The sequence below is a fragment of the Perca flavescens genome, chromosome 16, assembly GCF_004354835.1.
Source record: "Perca flavescens isolate YP-PL-M2 chromosome 16, PFLA_1.0, whole genome shotgun sequence".
Classification (NCBI taxonomy): Eukaryota; Metazoa; Chordata; class Actinopteri; order Perciformes; family Percidae; genus Perca; species Perca flavescens.
Window position 1 is genome coordinate 16,143,103 of NC_041346.1, and position 9,649 is coordinate 16,152,751.

The 9,649-nt window shown below is 37.1% G+C and overlaps 1 pseudogene; it reads left to right on the forward strand.

Moving 5' to 3' along the window:
- Positions 1-37: 37 nt before the first annotated feature.
- Positions 38-9,209, forward strand: LOC114571412 (uncharacterized; annotated as a pseudogene).
- Positions 9,210-9,649: the final 440 nt, after the last annotated feature.

The following is a 9,649-nucleotide window of genomic DNA, read 5'->3' on the forward strand; positions in this document are numbered from 1 at the left end:
TGTGTGTGTGTGTGTGTGTGTGTGTGTGTGTGTGTGTGTGTGTGTGTGTGTGTGTGAGACACACGAACGGGATTTCCATATTTCGAGGGCCGTCCTTAATGTTGTAGGCCTATAACAACAGAAGAATGCAGAGAGACTTCAGATCAGTCAGAGTGGTAGGAAGAAGGAAGCACCAGATGAAAATACAACTAGCTGTTGCATGACCTGCAGGTAAGAATATACTTTTGACTGATTAACATTCGGGTTTTCACAACTATTACACTTTAATAATAATAATAATAATATCTATGTATCTATTTTTCATTTGTAGATTTGTATTTATCATTTTTTTCATATTTAAAAATAATTTAGCCATTTATCACCTTTTTGCCAAGGGTTTAAATCTAGCTCTGTAGCCTGACGACAAATACAGTTATCTTAATTAAATATGCTTACCACGGGTTGTTGGAGTAAGTTCAACTGTACCTACTTTGTACTTCACCAAATAAGTACTGATTTTTATTTTCAATTATGCCTATTGTGAACCAAACAGTTGGCAGAGCTTGACAGCTCACCCATTCAAAGTCATTTATGTTCTACAGAACTGCAAGTGTCATTTCCATTTTACAGGAAATTTGCAGAGAAAATGACTAATGTGCTTATCACTCAACAAATGACTTCTAACTAAGAGTCTCATGATATGGTTCCATGTAAATAAAACATGCCTTTTTTGTTGGTAGAGTGTTGCCCTAAAAGGATAACTAATCGTGTACAATCATGTTTACGTAAGGCACCTTAGATACTGATTAAATCCTTTCCACTGAAGTATGATTTGCTAACATTTCCAGATAAAATGTGTTTATAAAGAGTAAAACAGCTGTGTTGTCTGTTGACACAGCTCTAGAGTCAAAGCATCATTGTTGCTATTTTTGTTTATTTGTTACATATTAAGCAATGAGGAAGCAAATTGCTTTACAGAGCTGAGTCATGCTGAGATTAGGAATAATGTTTGACTCAGAAACATGTGATGTGTGTTTTTTCTCAGTCATGTAATTTTTTTTGCAGAGTACAGACGTTAACAAGATCAAACTAGTTGTGGCTTTAGAATTCACATCTGGCTTTTTCCAGTAAAATGACTCATGTTTCTGACCAACATGGCCAAACGATTTCAACATCTGTAACATCTGTACAACTCCCTTCTGTTTCCTCCTTAGGTCTCAATGGACTGGGCCCTACTTATAGTTTTGCAAATCATGCTTCAGCCATCTCTCTCAGGTGTGTAGTAAATAATCTCTCTTTTTGGTGTGTAGTGGGAACATTAAAGAATAAATAAGAGCACGAACTGGAGAGAACTTGCATTTACATTAAACATTTATATTTTTATTTGACACACAAGCCATTTTCTAGTGGGCTTGATTTGATGTTGTATATTGCTTCAGGGCTGTTTAGAAAATTGACATTACTTTGTATTATTTTCCTGCAGTGTTGTTCACTGTTGAAGCAGAGCGAACCACATACGTGTCAAAGTTTGGAGGAGATGTTGTGATGGGCTGCAGGTTTCAGCCTAAACTATCAAATTCTCATGCTCACCTGAAGGTGACCTGGCACTGGATCACCACCACTTTGGCTCGGGATGTGTATCGTATGGATAACTGGAAGGAGAACTTGGCGTCCCAGGATCCAGACTATCGGGGCCGAGTGAGGCTTCTCACTGAGGAGCTGCAGAATGGCTGGGCCAAGTTACAGGTCAATACTTGCAGTGATGTGTTCAGATTTACATAAAATTTGTAGGACACGTTATTTCCTGTCAAATTCCCTCTAAGTGATGTGGAATAATTGAGTGTCAAATTCTCCAGGCATAGGATGGCGTATAAACTGGATTTCTCGCTTGCAAAAGTATCATATTTATCTTCCCATTATTATCTGTGTTCATGGTGTTGTATTAGTTACTAAAGTACCACTTTCAAAAAATAGAACAATATGTGGACCAAGAGATGTGATAAGACCTTGTATTAGAGATAGAAAAAAGGGAATTATGCAACAGATTTTGGATCATTTAAACCTCTAGTTTATGAGGGCATAATGTGTAATATGACCATGAGCACATCTAAGGCATCTACTTTCTTCTTTTGTCACTTTACAGGTCTCCAGGCTCAGGATCAATGACTCTGGGACCTACCAGTGTTTTGTGCAGACAGAAGAAGGAGCTGATTATAAAACGATAACTTTGTCCGTTGTAGGTAAGTACTGAGTCTGTGACAGCGTAACAATGTAACTTTTTAGGTTTAGGCAAAGACTTCAGGGACTTTGTTCCTGGAAGGATCTTGCTCATTCGCAATAGCATGTGGTCATTTCTGGGCAGTCACAGAATAACTCACAGTGAAAATGAAACTAAGACCACTATTACTCAATTTGGTAAAAAGAATGTGTTTGGCTCATTTAAACTTCCCTGAAGATCTTCCCTTTATCATGCAAGATCTCTTGATCATAATAATAAGATTAAATGATAGTGATGCTATGCTAAAGTAAGTAAATAAGTAAAATGTATTTCTCAAATATTTATATTATAAATAAATATTATATAAATATTATAAATATTATATTTTGTGTTGCGTAGCACAGCACAGCAGAGGAAAAAGGCCCAAATATTTTGCATTATTGTGGGGAAGACCTTTTTTGGAGCAACAACTTAAACATGGTTATTATATTTTCTTCATTTCTTCTTCTCCCCCTAGCACCGTATGAAGCTGTGACTAAACACATTCGGAAGGCTGAAGAGGGGGATGAGGTGCTGCTAACCTGCGAGTCAGAGGGATACCCCAGCTCTTCTGTCATGTGGCAGGATGGACACCAGCGGAAACTCAGTTCAAATACCACTGCGGTCTTAACACCAGACCAGCTTTTTAAAGTCACCAGTGAGATACGCGTCAGATCAACAGACAAAAACAACTACACGTGTATCTTTACAAATGATGACTACTCTGCAACATTTCATATTCCAGGTACATTTTTATTTCCTTTAAGGCTTTCTACTCAAAATATTTCCCAGAGAGAAGATGCATGCAGACAGGAATTTTTATATGTTGACCATTTAATTGCAAGATCCCCAGGTCAAGTCTGGCAAAGTGAACTTTATTCCATGTCCACATCCCCCCTCATTTCTTGTCAGCTCTTGTCTGCTGCCCAAAAAACATACCAAAAGATAAAATAATCCAATGAGATGCAAGCAGAACAGAAAAGAAGTATGAATTTTTTTCCAGTGATGGAATGTAACTTAGTACATTTACTCAAGTACTGCATTTTTACTACTGTAAACTACTACTGTACTGTATCCATTTCCAGTTTCCAGCTGCAACATTAAAGTGATGCTTACACATAATTTATCACTGTTTATACTCCAATGATATAATATATATTATGCATATTTATTATTAGTATTTTTACTTTTGGTACTCAAGTACATTTTGATGAGCACTTCTTCCACTGACTGTGTTCCTCACACTATTTTTGATTCTCTATGTCCTCTAATGGCATCAACTTTAACCTCTTTTCTACGAAGGAAACAAAACTTAGTCAGAATTGTACTAATTTGAACTTGCCTGTCCCATGAAAAAGCAGCTGAGCTGGCAGAATTAAGTTAGATGAAGCCTAGGACTTTCTCATCTAAAAACAGGAAATATAATATTATCATTTGCTATGCTATCACCGTTCATTGCCGTTTCCTGTTATGTTCACATATTCCTTTTGATAGAGATATCTACGGTCAACTGTACTGTGATTTTGTCCTATGTGGAAATCAAAAAGCTGTTTTTTGTTTGTTGTTATTTTAGTTTTTGACCAGGAAGGGGAAGTTTGCAATAGTTTGTCTTTGGTATATTTGGTTATTTCCATAGTGGTCAAACTTATCAAAAGAATGGGTATAACTCACAAAATGTCAACACTTGGCATCGTCCTTCTTCCTGAATTAGGTTTTTTGGCACATTTTAACACCAATCTTTCTTTACTCTTTTCACAGATGAAATACCTGTTCCTCATGTAAAAAACGATGCTCTCATCATCATATTGAGCATAGGAGTGATGATGGTTGTCATTATTGTTGTTGTGCTGATGTACCGACGACAAAAAGGTAACCAGTCACTCAATTCTTTATGTGTAATATCCAGCACATAACAAATTCAGGACATGTAGCTTACAACAAACACAACAGTACATAAAATACAGGTGTAGATTGGAAGAAAAAAATATCCAAATCATACTCCGAGGTTCAATAACTTCTACATCACATGGAAATTTGTGTTTCGCTTAAACTTTATATTTTATGTTGAACATTTAAAACAAAAAAAGCATAATAAATAACAATAATATAAAATGATCGATAACTCCATACAAAAACTTAATGAATAAATGCTCATAAACAGCACAAATTAAATCTTACATGTTGGAAAAGGAGTGTAAGAAAGCATACTATTGACATTGACATATGAGATAACGCACACAACGGGCACGACGATGCATAACAATTCCACATGCAGCTATGGTGAAATATTAAAGTGACAAACGGCAGCAATTCTAATGACAAATGGATTTTTTTTTTCACAATAACATATACATATGCAATATATTAATAAAAAATATAAGCCAATCGTCTTGACGACTGGGACGTTCAATCTGTAGCAGGAGGCAGTGTGTGCAGAATATAGCTCACTGCAGGATTTCCCTTTAGAAGAAGAAAATGGTGTGGAAAATCCCTTTGTCTATTGTGTTCATCTTTTTATTCTTCATTATTTCCTTATTGTAATTATTCACATTGGTTTATTTTCAACTGTTACAAGCCATTTGAAACAAATAACAATATACTGCAATAACTTTGGACAGAGTCAAATAGAACTTTTTAATAGATCTATTATTGTCCAACCAGAATAAACCTCTTCAGTCTCACCTCAAACAACTTACAGTAGTGCTAAATGGATTAGTCAGCATCCAAAGTGTATCCTTTCTGTGTCAAAGCCAGAGCGGCCTAGCAGTGTTTACTTTTTGTCTTTGTCAAATGGGCAGAGGAATTTGTTCAGTCAGTAAACAGCTGTGTAATTTCAAGTGAAGAGACAATGTTGCCTCCCATACAGAAAAGAGGAAGTTATTAAACGTTATAGCATTTAGATCACCTAGTCACCTTAATGTTTGCAATCTGTCTCTGAAAGAAGTTTACTGTCATGTGACTAGTCATGCATGTTTTCATGTGAGCATGACTAAGCTTTTTCGCCTGCCTGCATGTTTCACAATCCCCAAGTTTGGAAACACCCAGGTTGGTCTTGGGTTATGTGACAGGGGAATTTGAGGCTATTTGTAAACGCGTGGGTGGTTTTTCAGTGTGGCACGTTTGTTGTTTGTATAATCCCCCATACAAAGACTTCCATCATTTCAATAGTAGGCTTATTACACGTTTCTTCGTATATGAATGTGTGAACATGATAAGAAGTGTTACTTCAGCTGCTGGTGTGCAAACGTATGAATGGTATTTTTAGCTGGTATCAGGTCTCAATTTCTACAAAGTTCTTGCACACCATAAACTCTTAATTACAGGTGCGTAGGTAAAATACTTACAAGAACACAAAAAATACATGACAAATATAGGATTTACAAGCGACACCGTATGCACAATGAATAAATAAAAAGGTACAAATTCAAAGCCAATACATTATAATACCATACCACCCCAAATATATTACCTGTCAAACATAGAGAAAGCTAAGTTAATGCCTTTCAAACAAAACTTTTTAATATAATTTTACTAAACTGCATGAATTAAACTATTTATATACAGTGTCAAAAACTTCTACCCTTCCATCTATCCATACTTACAGTAAATACATACACACCGGCTGTACCAACACACTAAATTAATAGCAATGTTTTTTTCTATAGGATCCAGGACTCATAGTACCAGGAACCTTTTAGTCGACGGTCGAAGGTCTGTTCCTGCTGCTGCCTGTGAGTTTAAACAGCTACACACACACACACACACACACACACATATATATATATATATATATATATGTGTATATATCATAATAGAGCTCAGCTTTTCTCTATGGATCAGAGGCGATGCAAAATTGTTTGCAAGGTAACATAAAACGTATTGCGAGGGAACAAAAAGTAGTTCAAAAGTAGAAGTGAGCTTTTGCAGGGCACCCCAGATTCCACTTGTGCCGTAAAGCCCTTAGCAACATTGTTTTTATGTTCTGCAACAAATCACGCTTAAATTGCTTTTGATGCATTTATAAAATACAATACCAATAATTCTACACAAACAACGAAAGACGACCACGGTTTACGTATATCACTCTCCATGAAGAAGGTTGACACCATACATTTAGTGGAATCCTGAAACTATTGTCATCATTTCCTTATAGAGCGCAATGATTAATTCTACTAAATATCATCGACTTTCCGCTTGCCTCGCTGTGCTGCCTCTTTCTCACTGAGTGGATTGGTTGATATTCTGTGAATGTCATGCTCATTTGCATGTACTTCACTCTTTTATCTCTTCAGCTATGCAATGTGCAGCAAGTTACTTCTGGAAAATGAAATTGGTTGTTTAATGAATCATTTGCAAGCATAGCTTAACTGTAATGACTCTACAGTAAAAGCCCCGCTAATGCCTTGTAAAGGCTGTGCTGATTGCAACCATTGTTGTTTAACCAAATCCTTACCAAGAACGCAAGCAAGTGTAAAAGCAAGTTTGAACTGTGATTTCACAAGAATGGCTAAAAACTCAAATCACTGCATGCATTTTTACAAGTTACAAATGAATAACACCTAGTAATACAATAAGGCCTAAAGTTAAAGTTGTACATGTGAAATGAAGGTGGCTTGACTGAAATATAGCCATTCAATAAATTACCATATACATCGACAGTGTGTGAAAGCTGATTTGTTACATGGATTCAAAACACTTATTCTCCTAAATACAGAAGTGTGAGATTAATTTGATTTAAACTTGCATTGAGGTGTATGTGATTGGATTTACGCTACCACAATTCCTCTAGTCTTGTAGAGTCACTGTAGCAATGATTGAACTACTTAATTATTAATAACATTGACTGATTCAGTACTTCTGAGAATGTTACTCTCTTCTGTGTTAGTGTTCTAACAAGGCTGTTCCTTTCCAGCAGGCCAACAAATAAATAAAGACAATGAGGAAGTGATAACTATTTTAAATGAAGGTAAGTAACTTTTGTTTACAATTGTTTATGTTTTTCAGTTGATGTTTTTTTACACTCACAATTTCCCAAAGCCCAAGGTGATGTCTTCAAATGCCTTATTTGTCCAACCAAACCCAAAGATATTCAGTTTACCACCACATAACATAAAGAAAAGCAGGAAATCCTCACAATTTAACTGCTTGAAAAAGTAATTTTCTGTCAATCGACAAATTGACTCACTAAAAACGATTATACATAATTAATTTGCAGTGGCACTGACTAAAAACCTGTTGGCTTTTGTGTTAGACGCCCTTAGATGTTTAACACCGTCCTTAAGACACCCACAAATTCAAGGTTTTGAACAAGCCTCTCAAAAAAGTAAGACTTCTTTCCGAAATCTGTGGTCTACATCAATTCAAAAATGCCCTTTACTGTAAAAATATCAGTCTACAAACTCTACGTCGGTATTATCATATAGGCAATTTCCTGTTTCACACTGTTTGCTTTCTGTATGATCAGATCTGTCTTGTTGTCTGCAGGTTGCATGGAGGAACATCTGGGGGCGTTTCTGAAAGCCCATTATTCCGATTTCTCCTTCAGCACAGAGGTGAGACGCCACTGTGACGCTTTCGGTGTGGAGGAACTGCCTCACAAACTCCAAAACAAGTGAGTCACAAACACAAATTTCCACATTGATCATAAGGGTGCCATACCTCTATGATCTCATTTCCAGTAACAGCAAAAAGTCAAGTCTCTTTGATCTATGAGCTAGCTAGCTTGCTAAATGCTAGTTAACAAGCTTTAAGTTACAATCTCGAAGATCTCCATTTCATTCTCTTTGGTGCCACATATGGTGATGAAGAGTAATTGCAGGTGTGTTTTGGGATCTTACTTTTGACTTGTTTTAGAAGTATATCGTCTGTAGTCATAGCTCTTTTCTTTGTTCGGCCATAGTAACCGTTTACTCGCAACGCAGACATATCTGTGCTATCTCCTGTCTCATAACACTCTGCAAACCATTCCTCTTTCGTGGAGGAAATTCGGATGATGCAACACGCCTAATTACGATAGCTTCCTCCATTTTGGACTGCCAAGATGGCCAATGGTGTAAATTTGTGAGTCAAAGTTCACCAAAGTTGACCTCAACGTGAACAATTTTGGCAATTTTCTTTACCCCCCGCGAGCTACTCCACAGATTCCAGCAGTGATTCCATTGAAATTTGTGATTTTTGTAAAATGTCGTTGTTGTAAATGCTGATGTGACCAATATTTGTACGGGCCTGTGTAGCTTACAATCATAATTCTTTTTTTTTTTTTTTTTTTTTTAGTAAGGACCAGCCTGTAAATCTTCAAGCTTTACTCCCAGAAGCTGGAGAGACACTTTTTCTTGAGGGACCTTCAGGAAGCGGGAAGACAACCATAGCTTACATCCTGGTCTCTTCTTGGACTGGGATGCCCAAACACGCCCTCTCTAACCTCCTCGATCTCAGCACCCTTAGACTTCTCTTATATGTCGACTGCAGCAAAGTGACGGGTGACTTGTTTCAGGAAATAACGATTCAACTTTCTCTCACGGAAAAGATATCAGGGGATGAGCTGAGAACTGTGTTAACCAGGTCCAGCGAGGCACTGCTGTTGTTGGATGGGTACAGAGAAGGGAAGCACTTTTTTCGATAAGTCCTTGAGGAAGTTTCTAACGGAAAAAGGAGGGTGCAGGATGCTGGTCATGGCCTGCCCCGGACACTGCCCCACACTCAAGGACATAGTTGGGACAGAAGGGGTGCTGCAGCTCCAAACACAAAGTATGACATAATGAGGACTTAAAACGTTTGTGACCAACAAAGACAGACATTAAGCACTTGTTAAACAAACGTTTGTATGATGGTAATATGTTTTTATATAAAATGTGTGGTTAGATGTTATTATAAGCTGAAATATGCTGCAAAAGTGGTTAAATTTAAAGTGCTCATATTATGCTTTTTGGCTTTTTCCCTTACCTTTGTGGTATATATCTTTTTTGTGCATGTTATTGGTTTACAAAGTGAAAAAGCCCAAAGTCTATTGTTAGTCTAGTGCTCTATTGTAGTCCAGCCTTAACTTCCGTGTCGAACGTGCGTCACTTTGTAACACACGTTATAATGCTCGACTAACTGCTAGCGTGGCACGCCCCCAAACTCTGCTTCTGACTGGCTAGCAGTGCTTACCTTGGTACTGTGCATGTGCGACTCCCAACAAAGATGGTAGTGTGATGCCTCATTCTGTAGCTAGAACAGAGAGCTCAACACTCAGGGTGAAAAGAGGAGCTGCAGCAATGAGCAGTACGACAAAAAATATGGTGGTTTTTGAAAATTAAACCATGTAAACCTATTCTGGTACAACCTCTAAATACAATTATGAACCTGAAAATGAGCATAATATGAGCACTTTAATATATGTAAATGTACTTTTATATCCTTTACATGACAGCC